The following is a 21,001-nucleotide window of genomic DNA, read 5'->3' as shown; positions in this document are numbered from 1 at the left end:
ACTGAAGTCTACTTCCACTGAAGTCTACTTTCTCTAAATGTCCAGTCATGGGATCTTGGGATCTATATTCAGTTAGGTGTTGGTAGAAAGGAATCCAGTATATTCTTATAAATAGCATCATAAGGTTACATAGCTCTATGACATTCCGAGGGATTCCAAGGGAGACTTTTCCATCTAGGCGGCCGGCAACCGAGGGGGATATTACTGTACCATCTTCTGAGGGGGAGGCCATTGGACTTGGCCGGACCTCCGGACCCTTTGGTTGTCTCCTGGATCATCTGGATTTGGGCTGGTCTTTTTGGTTCCCCGGAATTCAACGGATTGGGGGTTGGCATTTTGGCCTCCCTTTCCCAGTCTACAATGAGGACAGGAGTGAAGCAGACAATATGGTGGTCTATGTTTTCAAGACCCGATGCTATGTGGCATTGACCCGGGGACTATTATGAAATCTAGTTCCCTACGGGAGATTGCATCTGCCCGTATTGTTTACCATCTTATTGCGGGTCTTGATGGATTATTAGAACGCGTTTAACATCTACGCCGGTCTGGGATGTACACTTCTTCTGCTGTCTTAATTGATATTCTTCCATGAGATATTTGTCTGCCGATCTATTACGACTGCGAGGTTCCCCCGCCTCGCAGGAACGGCCCTCCAGGTTATCGAGGGCCTACCTTAATGAAGGGTCTTGGGACCCAGAGAGGTGGCATGCGGCCAAGAAGAATTTTTGGGGGTTTTTAAATAGGTTTTTAGAGAGGGGTTTTTTAAGGGGGGGAGGGATACGACGGGTGTGGGGAATAACCCGTCTGGGAGGGGTCCAGCCCCCGTGCTTGTTCGCGGCACTACGCCATCTGGTCCGAAGGCAGAGGGGGAGGGGTTCGTTCCAGGAGTAGAAGGTCGTTCAATCTGTACGGTAAGTGGGAGAGGCAGATATGGTGGAAGTGGGGGGCCATATCAAGTGTTGGGAGCATGTGCTCGCTGTCTTAAAGCGATCATGCGCTCCGGCACCTCAGTCTTCACCCGTTCCCCGGGCGGTCATGGTCCTCAGAGCTTGGGTCTTCGGTTGATGCTATGTAATGCTCGGTCCGTGGTAAATAAGGCCCCCCTGATTTGTGATCTTATTCGGGGGGAGTCCGCGGACCTCATGGGCATTACGGAGACCTGGTTGGGCCCAGAGGGGGGGGTTCCCCTTGTGGAGTTGTGCCCTCCGGGTTTCCGAGCATTTCATCAACCGAGAGCCCAAGGTAGGGGTGGGGTGGTAGCGGTTGTTATTAGGGAAAGTCTAGAGCCGAGGGAGGCTACTGTACCTCAGATTGCCGGTTGTGAATCCCTCTTTGTGAAGTGGGGCCATAGGAATCAGTTGGGCTTGTTGATCACGTACCTGGCTCCTTGCTGCGTGACTACAGCCCTACCCGAGTTGTTGGAGGTGCTTGCCGGGGTGGCGGTTGAGACCCCCAGACTTATAGTCATGGGGGACTTTAACTTGCCATCGAAAGGCTTGTCATCGACGGCGGCTCGGGAGTTCCAGGCTTCCATGATGGCCTTGGACCTGATTCAAGTAATTGATGGCCCTACGCACACTGGAGGAGGCACACTGGATCTAATTTATATCTCTGGACAGTGGCTAAATGATCTGGAATTAGATGATTTAGAAACAGAACCGGTGTCATGGTCAGATCATTTTCTCCTTCGCCTGGACTTTCGGACTGCTATCCATCACCGCAGGGAGACGGAACCAATACGTTGGTTCCGTCCCAGGTGCCTGATGGACCCAGAGAGGTTCCTGATGGAGCTTGGGCCGTTTCCTGAGGACCTGGCCCACGACACGGCTGAAGAACTAGTTGTGGCCTGGGAACAGGCGCGGCTGGAGCTTTGGACCATGTCGTGCCCTTGCGGCCTCTGACCTGGCTAGATCTCGCCTGGCCCCTCTGATTTGTCATCTTATTCAGGGGGAGTCCGCGGACCACATGGGCATTACGGAGACCTGGTTGGGCCCAGAGGGGGGGGTTCCCCTTGTGGAGTTGTGCCCTCCGGGTTTCCGAGCATTTCATCAACCGAGAGCCCAAGGTAGGGGTGGGGTGGTAGCGGTTGTTATTAGGGAAAGTCTAGAGCCGAGGGAGGCTACTGTACCTCAGATTGCCGGTTGTGAATCCCTCTTTGTGAAGTGGGGCCATAGGAATCAGTTGGGCTTGTTGATCACGTACCTGGCTCCTTGCTGCGTGACTACAGCCCTACCCGAGTTGTTGGAGGTGCTTGCCGGGGTGGCGGTTGAGACCCCCAGACTTATAGTCATGGGGGACTTTAACTTGCCATCGAAAGGCTTGTCATCGACGGCGGCTCGGGAGTTCCAGGCTTCCATGATGGCCTTGGACCTGATTCAAGTAATTGATGGCCCTATGCACACTGGAGGAGGCACACTGGATCTAATTTATATCTCTGGACAGTGGCTAAATGATCTGGAATTAGATGATTTAGCAACAGAACCGGTGTCATGGTCAGATCATTTTCTCCTTCGCCTGGACTTTCGGACCGCTACCCAATCACCGCAGGGAGACGGAACCAATACGTTGGTTCCGTCCCAGGCGCCTGATGGACCCGGAGAGGTTCCTGATGGAGCTTGGGCTGTTTCCTGAGGACCTGGCCCACGGAACGGCTGAAGAATTAGTTGTGGCCTGGGAACAGGCCGCGGCTGGAGCTTTGGACCATGTCGTGCCCTTGCGGCCTCTGACCTGGCGTAGATCTCGCCTGGCCCCCTGATTTTCTGAGGGGCTGAGGGAGATGAAACGCCGGAGAAGACGCCTAGAGAGTGTTTGGAGGGAGGTCCAGCCATTCCAAAGCTGACCAAACACTAGTTAGGTCTTATTCTAAGACCTACCTAGTGGCAATGAGGGAGGCGAAGCGTTCCTACGCTTCCACCCTCATTGCGTTGGCAGATAACCGCCCGGCCGCCCTGTTTTGGGTGACCCGCTCTCTCCTACATCAGGAGGTGCGGGATGACCTGTTGCAGGGACGTGCCGAGGAGTTTAGTGGTTATCTATACGATAAAATCATTCAGCTCCGGGATGGCTTGGACTGAAATTGGGATGATCTGGATGAGAGGGCGGAGTCGCGTCTTGTTGAGATTGTTTGGGATGAGTTTGACCCTGTGGCTCCCGAGGACGTGGACAGGTTGTTGGGGAGGCTGCATGCCACTACATGTTTACTGGACCCGTGCCCTTCCTGGTTGGTGCTGGCCTCACAGGAAGTGACACAAGGCTGGCTCCAGGGGATTATCAACGCTTCTGTGTTGGAGGGGGTTTTCCCTGCCGCCTTGAAGGAGGCGGTGGTGAGACCCCTCCTCAAGAAGCCTTCCCTGGACCCAGCTATTTTAGGTAATTACCGTCCGGTCTCCAACCTTCGCTTTATTGCGAAGGTTGTAGAGAGTGCTGTGGCATGGCAGCTACCCCAATACCTGGATGAAGCTGTCTGTCTAGACCCGTTCCAGTCCGGCTTCTGACCCGGATATAGCACGGAGACAGCTTTGGTCGCGTTGGTGGATGATCTCTGGAGGGCCAGAGACAGGGGTTATTCCTCTACTCTGGTCCTGTTAGACCTCTCAGCGGCTTTTGATACCATCGACCATGGTATCCTGCTGCGCCAGTTGGGGGGGTTGGGAGTGGGAGGCACCGTTTATCGGTGGTTCTCCTCCTATCTCTCTGACCGGTTGCAGACAGTGCTGACAGGGGGGCAGAGGTCGACCGCGAGGCACCTTACTTGTGGGGTGCCGCAGAGGTCGATTCTCTCGCCCCTTCTGTTCAACATCTATATGAAGCCATTGGGTGAAATCATCAGTGGCTTCGGGGTGAGATATCAGCTGTACGCTGACGACACTCAGCTGCACTTTTCCACCCCGGGCCACCCCAACGAAGCTGTCGAAGTGCTGTCCCGGTGTTTGGAAGCCGTACGGGTCTGGATGGGGAGGAACAGGCTCAAGCTCAATCCCTACAAGACGGAGTGGCTGTGGATGCTGGCACCCCGATACAGTCAGCTGCGGGGGCAAGTTATTGGCCACAAGGGAAAGGGTGAGCAACTTGGGTGTTCTCCTGGATGCACGGCTGTCGTTTGAAGATCATTTGACGGCCGTCTCCAGGAGAGCCTTTCACCAGGTTCGCCTGGTTTGCCAGTTGCGCCCCTTCCTCGATCGGGATGCCTTATGCACAGTCACTCATGCTCTCGTTACCTCTCGCCTGGATTATTGCAATACTCTCTACATGGGGTCCCCTTGAGGTGCACTCAGAGGCTTCAGTTGGTCCAGAATGCAGCTGTGCGGGTGATAGAGGGAGTTCCACATAGCTCCCATGTAACACCTCTCTTGCGCAGACTGCACTGGCTACCTGTTGCCTTTCGGGTGCATTTCAAGATTTTGGTTACCACTTTCAAAGCGCTCCATGGCTTGGGGTCTGGGTACTTACGGGACCGCCTACTGTTACCTCATGCCTCCCACCGACCCGTACGCTCACACAGAGAGAGACTTCTCAGGGTGCCGTCCGCCAAACAATGTTGGCTGGCGGCCCCCAGGGGAAGATCCTTCTCTGTGGGGGCTCCTACTCTCTGGAATGAACTTCCCCCTGGTTTACGCCAAATACCTGACCTTCGGACCTTTCGCCGCAAATTGAAAACACATTTATTCATTCACGCGGGGCTGGCTTAAGTTTTTCTTAAACTGCTTAAATTTTTTAAATTTTTAAATTTTATTTATGATTTAAATTGGGTTTTTAGATTTTAAATATTTTAATGTTTCGGCCAATTGTATAATAAGTTTCTTAATTCAGTTTTTAATTGTACATTGTTTATGTTTTATCCTGGCTGTACACCGCCCTGAGTCCTTTGGGAGAAGGGCGGTCTAGAAATCCAATAAATAATAATAATAATAATAATAATGACATACATTTGTGAAAATACAAAATGATTTTAGACTGTTGACTTTGAATAGCAGAGTAATTTTCCAGATATAGTACACTTTTTATGCAATGTGTCAGGGTTTACAGTCTGCACCTAGTATATGCAAAGAACTTGCTTTATCATTGTTGACTGATTATGTGCCATCACACCTGGTTCAATTCTTAATGAGCACATAGATTTTCTTCATTTCCCAACATTAGAATTTCCTCCAGAAGGCTAGATTACCTTAGCATAATGTGTCAAAACTATAATTTGCACCTGGACATTTATGCCTTGAGTGAGAACTCTTGGCCTGATCCATTTGTTTTCTTGGCTTCTCTATCGTTACGGTCCTAACTAGATTTCAGAGGTAGACTGTCCATTGCTGCATATGATGGCTGTGAAAGCTCTCAAGTATCTTTTTCTGATGATATATATTGGATGCACAATTTCTGTCAAATGCACTGCTGTTCCTTGGATTAACCACCTGAATGTGATCCTCGGCTGGAAAAGCACCACCTATCACATAGGTGTCAAACTGATGGCCGGGGTGTCACATATAGGCCACGCCCACCCCAGCTCCGCAAAGGGGAACAATGTGGTGAAATGTCACGTGACGACAATGTGATGCCGTGAGTTTGACACCTGTGACCTATCAGATCCACCACTACAGAACTTAAAGGTTACTACCGTCTTAAGAAATTGTAAGGTATGGTTTCTGACTAAGTCTTATTGCATACCGTATTAGTAGCCAATTGATCAGTTCTTATGTTGAAGAGCTCTCAGATATAAATCTTACAAACTATTTTACTTTGATACCTTGTGTTTTGTCTTAGCCTACCTTGCTTTCTGTTGTTCTCTCTCACTCACAAGGATTGTAGAAACTCTGTATTCTCAATATACTTTACCACAATGGTAGAAACAACATTAACCTCAATCTAAGGAATTATCTCACTTCACTGCCCATTGAATTGGAAAAAGTTTTAGAAACCCCTCAAGAAAATATTGTCAGTGTTCATTTGATTGTCAAATTGGTGTTATGTGGCATTATGCTTCCTGCTATTTTTCAAAAGTCTTTTTTTTTTCTTTTCCATTCTTGTTGTCCCATTTCTTTTCAGTTGCTTTCGTAGCATTTCTATTGGGACAAAGATTTAATAATAGCAAATGAAAAATGGACACACAGGGTGGGTATCTGTGGTATTTCTTTAAAAAACGTTTTTCCCGGTTTAATGATGCTGGTTTCATAAGTTATAGTAACTGAAAATAAATACTGCTTTGCATGTCTAATTCCAGGCCTAATTATTTGAAAGTTATTTTAAAAAATGGAATTAATTCATTTTTTGTTCGATCTTAAGTTGGAACTGAACTAACCATATGCTTGTGTTTCACTGAAAATTACTATTTGAAATGTCAGTGCAGACGTAGTTGTCGAGAATGGGATGACCAAAATATCCTTCTTTTTAAAATTTAACATAGTTCATGCCAATAATATTCATAAAGAATCTGTTTTTTAGTATTTTTAGGTCATTTCTTCACTGTGAATCAGAGGAGAAGGGAGTGATTATGGAAATAATTAATAAGGATTAGCATTGAATAATGAAAAATGTATACATTAGCGTACTCCTGTGACAGTAATTCTAAATTCAATCAGATGAGTCAGATCTATTGGATAATTGGTCTCTAGAGAAGCTGCTGTGGGGAAGTGTGTGGTTTAGGATTTAAAAGTAACAATTAAAAGCCTTATCAGAGGCAGGCATAGTAATATTGAAAGAAGCAAACACTACAGCTCTCTGTATTCTCCATTGAGCTTTGATTGTGGCTTGCTAGAATGAGTTCTTAAATCCTCCATAAAATTGCAGATAGTACTGAAGTGAGTTTGGTATTCAGTTACCTGGAGGAATATTTCAGAATAGCTAAAAAGAATTTTTAAGGGAGAAGTGACTGCCAAATTTCTTCTATCCTGTGCCATTGAGACACAGTTATGTTGCTGGCACATTTATTTACCATGAAGACTTGTCACTTAGAAAAAGATTATGAGGACAGGATGCTCAAGCTCATTATGCTACAGGTCTCACAAATAGCAACAATTTTATCAGTTTCCTCTAAGAAACCATTAGTAACTTAGGGGACCCAGCTCATTCTTCCATAATCTCCAACCAATGTGGAAGCAGCAAGAGCATCAGGACTGTACCTATCAGGTTAAGCTCTTTTCATTTAACCAACATTGACAAAAGTAGCAAACAGTAAACAAAAATACAACAAAGACAGGCAATAAGAAAAAAAGAAAAGGAAAATTAATGAAATCTACTTTAAACCAACGCCATTCACAGGCTTTTCCAAAATTGTCTCTTTCCAAAGATGCCTGCATCTGCCTTGCATCATAGAATCGAACATTTTGTTAGAAAAAAATTCTGAAAAATAATTCAGGTTCTCAGACAAAAACCTATCTATCACCTTTATACAAAAGAACACACATTTTCACATCTCCAAACAATATACTTCTAATCTCCCACTTAGATTTGTAAATAAATTAACCAGCAAAAGAGACATCACAAATCTACGCCTTACTCCCACAATAATATTGTACCATTCCAAGTGTTGCACTTATTTTTATACATGCTTTACTTCCATCACACACTACTTTTATTGTATTCATATACTAATCTACAGTTCCGTATTGATGGAAAACAACCTACAATTCAATCCTGCTTCTTCTTCCTTTAACTCAACAGTTTAAGAAAATTAAGAATTAATTTTCTTCCCGACATTCATACATTTCTCAATTATTTGCTAAAGAGCAAAACCCTGCTCTTCACACACACACACACACACACACACACACACACACACACACACACACACACACACACTGACTGCTTGGTATCCAACCAACATTCACTTTCCAATTTTTGCATGATGTCACCTCTTGAATGCTTTCAATCAAATTTCACCAAACAACTTCTTAGGCACAATTAATATATCAATCCATGTGACATTCCTTTGACAATTTTTCCTTCTGCGTAAGACACAGACGCAGCTTTCACGTACACATTGAACAAACTGCGCAGCCACTTCATAATCAAGTCACACCCAAAGGTTAACATTTCTCCACTTACACCATCTATACCTTTAACCTTATTTCATAGCATTATTCCTTGTCATCAATCTCTTTTTTTGCCCATAATATACATAGTATTTGTAGTGTTTAGAGCAGGTGTGTCCAACCTTTTGGCTTGCCTATTGAGTGAAGAGGAATTGTCTTGGACTGCATATAAAATATATAATAATATACAGTAGTTAATGTATATATTAGTGCACATAATAATCTTAAAAGTTTACAATTCTGTGGGGCCACATTACTAGCTGTCCAGGAGCACATGTGGCCCATGAGTCACAGGTTGGACACACCTGGCTTAGAGCATATCTAGCACTCCACTTTTAACTTGTTACTATTATTTCCATACAAAATATTTAAAATATTTTACAGCATTCCCCAGTTCAGTTACATCTTAAATCGTTTCACTACTTTTATTTATTAATTGGTTTCACTTTGTTACACACTCCTTTATCTTTTGTCAACTTCCAAAATGTTTTTTAAAAAATTTCCCTAAGAAATGCCCTGTGTTTTCCCTGTCTTTCTTTAGCATTAATATTTCCTGGTATCTTTGACTGCATTCTTTGCCATTAAAAGTATCCTTTGTTTAGTAACTGGCTTGTTTAATGGTAATTCAGTTACAACAGTGATGAAAAAAAACCTTTATATCCCATCCTGACATTTATGACCTAAAAGCAAAGGAAAGCTGAAGTAACGTAAGATCATAAGCATAGTTGTACTTTCGTTTAGCAACTGTTTAATAACCAAGCTGTTGGTCTTAAATTGTGGTCGTTAAATGAGGACTGTCTGTATCTTTTTCTCTCTGTAGGCATGGTGGTTCTCCCATCTTCACCTCTGATTTTTTCTCTCAACGTTTTTAGTTTGTAAAACTTTGTTCTGATGTCCACTCTTCATTCATTCTGTTGGAGAATTAATCTGTCATCTCATATTTTTTTCAAACACAAGTCTGCCTCCTTTTCTTGCTGTCATTCTACTTTTCCTCTTGTTTCTTTCACTTCTTTCCTTTTCTTTCATGTCTGTGTCCAAAAAGATGTTATTTTTTAATCCAGCTGCTTTTGTTTCACCATCAGCATTCATGGATACACTCACATGTGCTTATGTACTGCATTCTCAATTTAAGTTTTATTGATTTAAGTCGTTCAGGAATTGTATAGCAATAACATTTTAGATTAGCATGTGTTAAAGTGCATTGCATGGATACAGTACAATAACAGGAGTTTTCCCCCCTAACTTTTGTCTTTGTCTCTCCTGTTGTGTTCCTGGCTGGGCTTCCTGGCTCTTCTCCTCTTCGAAAGCTTGCCTCTAGCTGAGGGACACATCTAGAATAACTCTTCCCACACTTCTGGTCTGGGGGAAGGAAAAAAACTCTCTCCCCAGTTTTCCCAGCTCCTTTTCTGTAGCCTATTCCTCAACAGGGTTGCCAATCCCTTGGTTCTCTGTGTCACTTTTACTCTTGGGGTTTGGTTCTGTTGATTCAGCCTGTTCCTCACAAAAATCTATGCAGAACTGCCAGACAGCCATCTTGTTTTGTCTCCTCTCCACCACTCTCAGTCAATACTGCATTGTGATTGGCAGCTGCTATTTGATTGGCTGCTGGGTTGTCCCAACAATGAGGGAGGCCAAGAAGGGAGGAGAAGGAAAGAGAGAACAGGAACAGTTGCCTTATGACTGGCTCATGTAATCTGGCCTCCCAACCAATGATTAGAGCAAAAGTCCTCCAGGTTAATTGGTGTGAGATTGGCAGCACAACATAGCACAATACATGTAGCCTGGAAAGAAATCTGCCTCGTGTATGTTGTGTGTCAACTACAACAGGGGCATTGGTAGTGCTCTTGTGAAGAATATGTGAAAATTCCCTTACAAATGGACAAAAAATAAAACCACCCCCCATTCTTTGGGGAAGACAAAGAGTTTGGTGCTGCTTTCTCTGCTCCCCTTTCCTTTAGCAAACTTTGAATCCAAATTATACGTTTGCATCTCCTTGATTACATTTTCATTACCGGTTGCTCCACCCACCCCTATCTCCTCACTGCCCTTTTGTAAGTTTCTTTCCTCCCATGGCTGATGTGAGTGACCCCTTCCCTTCATTGCTGTTTCTTTCAGCTCAAATCCATACCTCTTCGCTTCTCTTCCATCTTCTCTGTCCATGTTCTGCTGCTGCCTCTTTGCCCTTCAAGGCATCTATTTTACCTTCTGCAAAATCTTCTTTCTCGTTTTCTCGTGCCGTCATTTGGTTTTCCCCTTGTGGCTTCAAACTCCTAATCACTTTGCTGGCTCCCCAACTTGCTTCCCTCTGAATCCCTTCTGCCATCTCTGCTCTCCTTTGTGCTGCCACCAACATTTTCAAACTTGACTCCCTTTCCCAGGGCCTTGTGCTTCCTGATCTCAATGGCCGTTCATTCTGCTAAAATGGGGCTGTGTTGTGTGTCTACTACTTCCTCTCTCAGTGAACGTAAGCCGCAGATGATCACTGATTCAAAAGACAGTGAATAGTGAAAGCTGCAATGGGAATTGTAAACATTTGTTAAGGAAAACAAGGTACAAGCATTTAAGGATATCTGTGTAAATTCCATTGATTTGGAGCAGAGATGAAACTGAATTTTTTTATTTTTTATTTTATTTTGTCACACAGTATATATAAGCATAAGCATGAAATAACTGAACAATATATAAGCATATATATCAGCATGAGTATGTAATAACTATATTAATTGGATATAACGAAAGGAAACAATAGGACAGGAACAGTAGGCACTCTTGTGCTCTTATGCACGCCCCTTACAGACCTCTTAGGAATGGGGTGAGGTCAATAGTAGACAGTTTTTGGTTGAAGCTTTGGGGATTTGGGGACTTCCGCTTGGCGCCACCTTTCTCGCTGGGTGCTAATTTATGGCACTCTGCACTGGATATGGTAAAAGTTGGTGTAAACAGCTACGAACAGCTGTTCCCGACTTAATTTTCCCTCTCTGGTTGAAAGAGCAGGGGAAAGAGAGGGGGGGAGAGTGGTAGATTCCCCTAGGGGCTTTGTTTTTGTTATGCAAAGTCCCAAAAGGTTGAATCCCATTGAATTCCTCCTTATCTCCAGTATTCAGCGTGTCTCCTGCAAAAGCAGGAAAAGAGGAAGGTGTCCATTTCTGCTAACAATTGATTTTTTTCTTGTGGATCTCTATAAGCAGACGGAAGAAGCATGAGTGAACAATTACTGGTTTGCAAGTATTTTTGATTTTCTGACTTCCTCCTTTTTTAAAGAGAGAAAAAAAATTTTTTTTCCTTCTTTTAAAATGGCATTTCAGAGTAACTGAAAGTAGACCGATAGCCTTGCTGCGAAATTGAAACTGAATGGAGATTTTATCTTATTGTGTTGGACTGTGGATTGTTGGATTATATTACATTGTTTAAGTATTTTATAAGGGGATTTTCAGCAAGAACTTTGCCATGAAGGTTCTTTCAGAAGAATGGATTCGTGACTTTACACAGGATTACACAGAAAGAATGTATTTAATTATTCAAAAATACGAACTGATAAAAAATGGGGACTTTTTGGATCAAGGCTTGAAGGAAATTAACCAGTGTGATCAGGACTTGGAAAATGGAATGGAGGAGATACAAACAAAAGTGGATAAATATGAAGATATGATCGTGAATAAACAAGTTGATGTAAAGAAGTTTCCTTTAAATAGTTTGGATGAAATGTCAGAATTTGTGCTACAGGAGGCTGTCTGCCGAACCGAAAATATTTACAGACTTAATGCTTTTCAAGAGTTCTCTTTTTGGACTGATGGAATATACGGTAGTAATTTGTGGATTTTTGGACATAAGGAACTATTAGGAAATATTGTGACTGACTTTTCAAAAGGAGTAATGAAGGAAAGACAGAGATTAATGCATCAAAAAAAATGGCAAGAGACAAAAGTATTATCCTTGAAACGAGGTTGTTTTAAATTATTAACAGACAAAAATATTAGTGTCCCTGAAAGACAATATGTGAGGAAGATCTGGAAGAAATGGGTTGATTATATGTTTTATATCTAGCATAAAAGACTAGGTATTTGGATTTATACTGGATTTTGACGAGGAAGGACTAAATGTGAATAGATATTGTAATTTTCGTATTGAAATTTCATAATGTGTTGTACTGTATTTTAAATAGAATATTCTTGAAAGATTTTATGTAAGAAAGACCTGGGGGAAAAATTATATGGTTATATAAGCTATAAGGGAGATATTCTTTGAATTGGATTGGATTTTTATGCTTTAGCTGGTTTTAAATACTTTAGGATTAATTTGTTCTATTGATTTATATATTTTATTACTGTTAATTGTTAATTTTTTTTTTTCTGAAGGATTTTGGTTATGTTAGGAGGAAGTCAGAGCTAGAGAGGGAAAATTGGTATAATAGTTTTGGGGAAAAATTTTCTTAGCATATGTTTGTTTTATTCTTAACTATACCTTGTGCTTCTTCCGGGAAGTCAGGGGGGAGAGGGGAGGGATCAGTGAAGGGAGGTGGGTTGGGGGGAAAGGGGGGGGGATTTTTTTGTTAAAACTTTTTGAATAAAAAAAAAAAAGCAGCTTTGGGGATTTGGGGAAGAGACCACAGAGCCAGGTTGTGTATTCCAAGTATTAACAACTCTGTTACTGAAGTCATATTTTCTACAATCAAGATTGGAGTGGTTAACATTAAGCTTAAATCTATTGTGTGCTCGTGTATTGTTGCAATTGAAGCTGAAGTAGTCTTCGACAGGAAGGACATTGTAATAGATGATTCTATGAGTTAAACTCAGGTCATGTCGAAGGCGGCGTAGTTCTAAATTTTCTAAACCCAGGATTTCAAGTCTGGTGGCATAAGGTATTTTGTTGTATTCGGAAGAGTGGAGAACTCTTCTTGTAAAATATTTCTGGACATGTTCAATTGTATTGATGTCAGAAATGCAACCAAACATTCTGTGTGTGTGTGTGTGTGTGTGTGTTTACAGGAAGGATTGGGATTCGATCCAATCCTTCTGGAATCAAGTATCCATTCCTCAAGAACTGAAAGATGCATCCATCGTACACCTCTGCAAGAGGAAAGGGAATCAATAAATCTGCAATAATCATAGGGGAATATCACTGCTTTCCATCACAGACAAGATCCTTGCATGAGTGTTGATGAACTACCTGACTGACCACCTGAAACAGGGTCTATTGCCAGAGACAGTGTGGTTTCAACAAAGGGCACTGTGGACACTGTTCACAGCCCAACAGCTCCAAGAGAAGTGTCAAGAGCAGAATTGTGAATTGTACACCATCTTTGCGGATCTCACCAAGGCTTTTGACACTATCAGTTGCAAAGGTCTGTGGGGCATCATGTCAAAGTTTGGGTGCCCTGACAGATTCATTCTGATGATACGTCAGTTTCATGATGGTATGACGGCTCGTGTTCTGGACAACAGAGAAGCTTCAGAGGCCTTTCCCGTTACAAACAGCGTCAAGCAAGGGTGCATATTGGCACCGACCCTGTTCAGCATGTTTTCAGCCATGCTGTCAAATGCCTTCCAGAACAATTCATTGGGAGTTGGCCTGAGATACAGAACCAATGGGAAACTGTTCAACCTGCGAAGGCTCCAGGCTGTCACCAAGATAAAGGAGACTGTGCTACAAGACCTCCTTTTTGCTGACGACTGTGCTCTGGATGCTGGATCAGAGCAGGAAACGCAAGGCAGGCTGGACAAATTCACAGCAGCATGCAACAACTTTGGCCTCCTCATTAACACAAAGACAGAAGTGTTGTACTAGCCAGCTCCGAAAGCCCAACACCAAGAGCCCACCAGCCAGCTCTGAAAGCCCACCATCACTGCGAAGGGACAAAAGTTGCAAGCAGTGGACCAATTTACATACCTTGGCAGCACCCTCTCCTGCAGAGTGACAATTGACATTGAGGTCAACTGGAGAATCGCCAAGGCAAGCTCTGCATATGGCAGACTACTGACCAACATGTGAGACCACCGTGGAATAAGCCTTGCTACAAAGCTCAAAGTCTACCAAGCAGTAGTGTTTACCACCCTGATGTATGCCAGTGAGACTTGGACTGTATTCAGGAGACACACTGGGCAATTGAACCACTTCCATACGACCTGCCTTCACAGACCTCTGAGGATCCAGTGGCAGGACAAGGTGCCAGACACAGAAGTCCTATCCAGAGCAGGCCTGCCATCAGTTCACACCCTGCTGATGAAAGCCCAGACATGCTGGGTAGGCCATCTTGCCAGACCATCGCATCCCTAAACAGGTCCTCTATGGTGAGCTGTCTCAAGGAAAGAGATCACATGGGGGGGGCGCGACAAAGGAAGCGTTACAAAGAGATGTTGAAAGCCTCCTTCAAATCCCTGGATATCAACACCACCTCCTGGGAAACTCTGGTACAAGATCAATCAACATGGTGCATGTTGAGCCAAGGCTGCCAGACATTTGAAGACAGAAGAACCACAAGAGAAGAGAGCACTGTACAAAGTCAGAGCTGCAAATGCTGCAACAATGATGCCCACACATCTGTCCCGACATGTGGCAGAACATTCCATACCCATATAGGCCTTATCAGCCACCTGCGGACATACCGTGGACAGCCCACAACCCTATTAGATCTCAATGTCCTCTTTGAACACAATGGATGAACATCGTAATTGTCATGTGTGTTTACAGAGTACTAACCAAGCTTTCCTCCTGAACTATTTTAGTCTGTACTTTTTCCCAGCTCAATTTTTATTCATAGTGATGGCTGAAGTTGCTTATAAATCTGTCAAAACACAGGAAAAGTGAGCAAAAACTTTTTAGCTTATGTGAAATAAAATAAGAACATCTTAATTTGATAGCACAATTTATTTTGCATTGCTGAAACATGAGCAAAATTGAAATAAAATTATATTGTAGGATATAAACAGAGAGTATTTTGATAAGCCATTAATGATTCTTTAAACGTATGTTAGAAAACCTGAAGGTGCTCAGATATTGCTGGAATGTATTCAGGTCAGAACCAGTATTAAGTTCCCTACTATAAGGTTCCTTAAGAATGCTCTTTAGTGGGTAATATATGCAACTGAGGAAAATTAATACACATTTAAAGCTGCAATCCATTATTTATTTAGGAGTAAATCTAATGGTATCATTTATAAACCATTTTACTACTTCAGGGAAGATTCACAATTCTTGCCCACATCATTAGCAGTAACTGCTTTCCATAGGCACCGTGGAGAAGCTATGTCAAATCTCACAAATCCTCATCACTTCCTTTGTGAGACTACATTCAGGGTAGTGGAAAGGACTGAGATTCACTGCTTCTCATAGATCTTTCCCTCAGTGTTCTTCTACTTATGTTTGAAGAAGTCACAGTGAAGTTTCAATATTTGTTGTCGGGCCTTAGTTTCAGCCGATAAGGACTCTTGCCTAGCATAATGCATTATCAGTGTTCTTACTTTAAGCAGAGAGACAATGGACTTAGTTCAAAATGGATGGGAATCATTAAATGACCAATGTATTGGGTTTTGCTTAGATTTGCACCCTTACAAAGTACAGTAAGCCCTTGACAACTCAGTATGTTCTAGGAATAGGGCAGGTGCACTTTTTACTAGGCCAGTGTTTCTCAACCGTGGCAATGTCAAAATGTGTGGACTTCAACTCCCAGAATTCCACAGCCAGCATATTTGGAATCCTGGGAGCTGAAGTCCACACTCTTGACATTTCCAAAATTGAGAATCACTGAGCTAGTGAAACCTACAGAGGTTTCCTATCTAGGAACGTTTGTTTAAAGGATGACACAGAGGTAATTGAGCAATAGCATTGTGTAAACCTATTTTCCTCCACAATATAAAAGCCGTTAGTTATTCTACAGAGCCAATTATTACTACCTTGATGAACGTATCTTTTCTTTTATGTACACTGAGAGCATATGCACCAAGACAAATTCCTTGTGTGTCCAATCACACTTGGCCAATAAAAAATTCTATTCTATTCTATTCTATTATCTTCTCTCCATCCCATTTGTGTTGATTGTACCAGCACATTAAGAAGAGTAAAATAATTGTTACATTTTATGCTATTGTAGCCTCGATGAAAATAACAGGTTTATGGATGAATCAAATCTGCAAACATTTATTCACATCTCTGCAAAAAAGAAATGTTTTTTTCCTGGGGTAGCAAGAGATGAGCAATTACTTGTGCTCACAAAAATGACAGTTTACACAAAGTTCTCTGCTTGTTCCTTGAAACACTAACCTCTACAATACAGTACAAGGTTACCATCAACTCATTTTTCACTTGCTCTGTATAGAATAAAGAGTTGGTTTCTTGTGAGGTGTTTAGGGAAGGAACTTTTTGGACATCAAATAATCTAAATAAAAGTTAGCAGCAAGAGTAGGAATGGAAAAAGCAAAATTTGAACATGCTGTCTTTTTAAAAAACAGGCAAAATATTATTTTGCTCATATTAATTATACATTGTGCATTTTGTGCATTATACTCATGGTATAGAATCGTGATGGCGAACCTATGGCACATGTGCCCAAAGTGGCACATGGAGGCATGTCGCTTGGCATATGCGGCATCACCCTGTTCCTCTTTCAGGTTTCTGGTGCGCATGTGTGCGTGACAATCAGCTGGCCTTTCTGCATGTGGCAGTGCCAGAAGTTAGAAGAGCTAGTCTTCCTGCGTGAGCATGTGTGCCGGCCAGCTGATCATTGTGTGTGCATGCGCACCAGAAACCCGGACGAGTAGCTGGCTGAAATCAAAAGTTCAGTAGCTGAAACCAGAAGTTCATTTTCGGGGGGGGGCATGCGCTCTGGGTAGCTCCTCTTCCTGGTTATGGCCCAGACATGTGTGCTCCCTTTTTGGCACTCGGTGCTGAAAAGGTTTGCCATTACTGGTATAGAAAGTATTACGTATGTAAGTGCTGATTACATATTTCATTTAAGAAACAACTGGAATTCCTTCCCACATTTTTATTTAATTTACTACGTTATCATCAAAAGCCCACAGACAATACCGCTTAAATGAAGAGCCAGTAAACCTGCAGCCTTAATTCCTTAACTTCTTAAATCTTCAGCATTAGAGACAGAGTTCCAATCTTACAGAAAAATGGTTCTGACCTTGGAAAGCAACTCAGAAGTATGTTGCGGATTTGACGCATAAGGATTTTTCTGATTTGGTCACATATTGTGTCCTGGAGTTGGCTAGCTGGCTCTGCCAAACTCCATAGAAGATACTGAACGCTGATTTTTGGGGGATTGGAACTAAGTATAGTTAGCTGGAGAGGCCTTGGGCCTCCAGAGCACCAAGAAGAAGAATGATCCAAAAACCAGCCAGGATTGTAAGAGCAGACATTTGTTACACTGTGCATTTCATAATAAATACCAATATTTAACAATTGTACATTACAGAAAATATATTAAAGACTGGCACTTCATGTTTAGGTATTATCTAAGCTGTTGTTGTAAGGCAAAGGCACTGGGAATGCTCTAAACTGGAGAAAATGGGGGAATACATAAGGGCATGAAAAAATTAACACAATCAACTCAAGTGAGAATTAATTGAACCACTTTTGTAATTTTTAGAATAGAATTGTCCATTTAATAAGGGTAATAAAGGTTTTACTGACGTTTTTAAAAAATCGGATTGCAATTTACAAAAAAAAAAAGAAATTTATTTGGTAAATATTTTGTCTTATTCCTTCACTTCTTTTTCTTGGATTTCTGTTCTTTATCAAGTTATATACTTTGCTAGCTACTTAATCTCACAGGTTGAAAACCAATTATACTAGTGTTTTACTTCTTTTTAAGGAAAAACAAGATTTAAAAAATAACATAATAAAACACACAACAAAGGTTAAGGTGGCCCACATGACTGAGACTTAAAACTTTTCTGTATTTCTGCTTAGAAGTTAGCGATGGATGAGTGATTTCTCAGATCAGGACATTTCTGATAATAGGCCTGAAAGGAAACCACTTTTAAGGTTCACTGTTGAAAATGTCATTTAGTTATTCCATAATTTACACACACACACACACACACACACACACAACTATATTAAGTCCATGTGTCTTCAGTGGCTTCTGTGTCACAGCTCATTGATCTTTTGTTCTTCTTAATGATAATGAGAGCAAGAGTGAAATAGGAACAAAGACATGACCTTAATGTATCTTAATACAATACACATCAAGTGGTAGGTAGGTCATGATCCTGAAAAATTAAGACTATAATAGTAGAAAGTAAAAAAAAACAGAATGACAGCGAGTCCCTGAGAAGATAAAAAAAGAACAAGACATAATGAGCAGAAGAGTGATTTGTTTAATGTTTGCTATTTCCAGTTGATAATTTTAATACATAATAAACTTCCAAGAAATATGAATTGTCAGGGGTCCCAGACATTAAGAGCGGTTATGTACTTGGAGAATTTAGACATGAGTATTCTAACAAAATTGTCGTCATGGGGGATATAACAAAACACAAAGCTCTAATGAATAAAAATGCTTCTTGCCACTCTCAAAAGTCTCTTCATCAAAATGCTTTTTACTAGTCTGTATACTTCCAACATTAACAATGGGTTACATTTTTACTTTCTAGCAAAGTTTTGGGGCCCACGGATCTTCTTTAAATAAAAATGATGATGTTCATAATGAGTACTTTGCTTTTCACTTCTTAAAAGCATTTATTAAAACAAACCACATCAGATCAGTGCCTTGTAAATCTTAGGTTAGTGTCTTGGGGCAAACAGGCTCTCTTGAACTTCACCATAGGGAACTCTAGCATATGTATGCACACACACTCAACTTTGCATCACAGGCAGAAACACCAAATTTGTGTGTGTTTTCTAGTAACCATTCAATATCTTACCAACTTGTGACATGCCTTGTTTAACCTATTTTATTTATCAAATGTATTGGCTGCCCAAGAGTTACCCCGTGCAATAATTTGATAAATAGAATAAACCTGCCAATTTCGGATATCATGGCAACCCTAACCATGTATCATACATCAATTACTCCTTCAGCACAAATTACAGCATATTGCACTTACTTCTGGGCTTTTATTTCCCAGCTGCTCAACACTTACTTTTGTAAATTTACTTACCTCTGCACCCTAAATCATTCCCTTAAGGCAGAGCAATAGTCTTAACTGTGGTTATAGAGTCAGACATATTACAAACTGAAAATGTAGTTTAAAATCATCTCAAAGCTTTGGTGTTTCATCTGTGTTTGACAAATTATCTCTTTCTTCACCACACATTTAGAAGAAACTTGAAGAGGAATAATAGTAACTCTATACTTTGCTAAGCAGATTGTATCAAACAGGGTTAAAAACCTGAACTAATTAGTGTATCTGCCAATATAGTATCACCACCCACAAGACGTCTTAAAGAATATGCCTAAGAAAATTGGGAATTTATTGTGTTTACTAAAACTTTTTTTTTTTTTTTTGCAAATTTCTGTCAGGCATAAAGGTAACAGGTGCATATATATGATTATATGATTTTGTACAAAATGTTGAAATCCAAGCTTTCAACATAATGAAAACTTCATACAATTACAAAAAATTAACCTCTTTATTAACCAAAAAGTAAACATAAAATCAAAAGATTCACCAATCTATTTATTACACAGAGTTTATGTTCAGTTCTGACTCTTCCAGGGTACTGCTGCCAATTTCTATTTTCTTCTGCTTACATTCATAGTTGTTCCCTTATATTTGTCAAAACAATTTGTCTTTGATTTTGAATTCTGGATCTTCCCAATTATTTTATTGAGTACATATTCTACAATTTAGCAGTGACTAGGTAAAGAATCCAGATTCATTTAGACAAAAGCAACAATAAAGCCTGCACATTTTCTACTAAAGCAAATTGAGTTGTAGGACTAGCTTTAAAGCAAGTAAATTTTGCAGTAAGTATGGTGTAAAAATCCACAAATCAAAAAAAACTTGCAGTGGAACAGCCAACATTTGGATAAATTATTTTCTTTCACAGATAAGGCACCTTTGCTCTAAAACAAGGAATACCCCAGCAAGGGTAAATAGGCTAAAAACGCTGAACATGTTTTTCTGTCCCTCAAATTCATCCATGAACATACATCAAGGGGGAGTATACAAATGCATTTTTCATTTTATAGTGATTTTTCTTAAATTTAGTAATATTTCAGTAATTGAAATTGGGTTGGAAATCAGAGGTTATACTCAACTAGGACCATTCTGGAAAGGTGGTTTAACCCTGGAACTAAAAAGTTGGTTAAGAAAATGGAAGTTAAGAAAACCATTGTTCAGGATAGATAAAAATACTGATTTATCACACTAGTTTGTTTTAACTGATAAATAAGACAATGTGTGTGAAGCATGTTGAATATTTTAAAACTATGCAATTGATAAGTATTTTTGCCAGTCCTGGGAGCCTGGCATTCTTAACTTGCCAGCAATAAGAAAGTCAATGATAAATATTTTAATATATTTCTTCAATAAAATTAACCTAACCTCAATGAAATAAATACTCACATTTATAGGTGAATGCAAAATACCTGGACAGCAAAACTTAGAACAAACTTTGTGTTCTCTAGAAGCTCCAGGAACATTTAATGCTTGTTCTCTGTGCCATTTTATTTTAATTGAACTGCAGCTCCTTTCCTGAATTCCTTATATACTCTGTCATAAAAAGAGCCTCTCACACTATACATAAAAATATTTTCTGTAGGAGAAAAGTTACCAAAAATAATGCCAAATTGTATGCACATTTTTTTAAAATATAAGTGGAATTTGATCTGCTTTTGGATATTGCCTGTTCTAATATGGCTGTATTCTTTAGTCGTGAAAAGGAGGAGGAATGGGCAACAGAGCATCAATAACAAAATATTTCAAGAATGCAATACAAATGAAATAAAGCATTTGAACTTAACCAATGTCAAGGATCAAAAGAAATGCTACCTTACATGTTACACAATACTTATTGGAATACAGATTCCA

The 21,001-nt window shown here is 41.1% G+C and overlaps 1 protein-coding gene across 1 annotated transcript in view; it reads left to right on the top strand.

Moving 5' to 3' along the window:
- Nucleotides 1-21,001, top strand: part of GPR39 (G protein-coupled receptor 39) — a 199,522-nt gene that overhangs the window by 177,803 nt on the left and 718 nt on the right. The gene's annotated exons all lie outside the window — the stretch shown is intronic.

Source organism: Ahaetulla prasina, chromosome 1 (genome assembly GCF_028640845.1).
Source record: "Ahaetulla prasina isolate Xishuangbanna chromosome 1, ASM2864084v1, whole genome shotgun sequence".
In the NCBI taxonomy this organism is placed as follows: Eukaryota; Metazoa; Chordata; class Lepidosauria; order Squamata; family Colubridae; genus Ahaetulla; species Ahaetulla prasina.
Note: the sequence above shows the minus strand (reverse complement) of the source record. Positions and strands in the feature narration are given on the sequence as shown.